This window comes from Oryzias latipes, chromosome 8, assembly GCF_002234675.1.
Source record: "Oryzias latipes chromosome 8, ASM223467v1".
Taxonomy (NCBI): Eukaryota; Metazoa; Chordata; class Actinopteri; order Beloniformes; family Adrianichthyidae; genus Oryzias; species Oryzias latipes.
Genome location: NC_019866.2, coordinates 3,381,067 through 3,381,434, shown reverse-complemented (window position 1 = coordinate 3,381,434; position 368 = coordinate 3,381,067).

The following is a 368-nucleotide window of genomic DNA, read 5'->3' as shown; positions in this document are numbered from 1 at the left end:
GAAAAAGGTTATAAAGAAAGGTACATGTCATATTAAAGCAAAGTAGACAATAGCATCAAGCAGAAAATGTTTTTTTTTTATAAACTTAATTGGATACCAACAAGTTTAACAATAAAATGTTTGGATGTTTTGAAGTAGGCGTTTCTAAATTTAATTGCAAAAGTTCTGACTGTTCATTTTTTATTATTTCCATAGAAAACCCTCATGTTTATTGAAAACGTTTTTAAACATGTTTTATTATTATTATTATTATTATTATTACACACAAACATGTACAGAGAAATTTTGAGATGATTTTTGCTGGTTCAGTTTTTATTAATTTGAAAGTTCTAACCGGATGTCGTTTCTACTTCCTGCGCGGGGCTTGA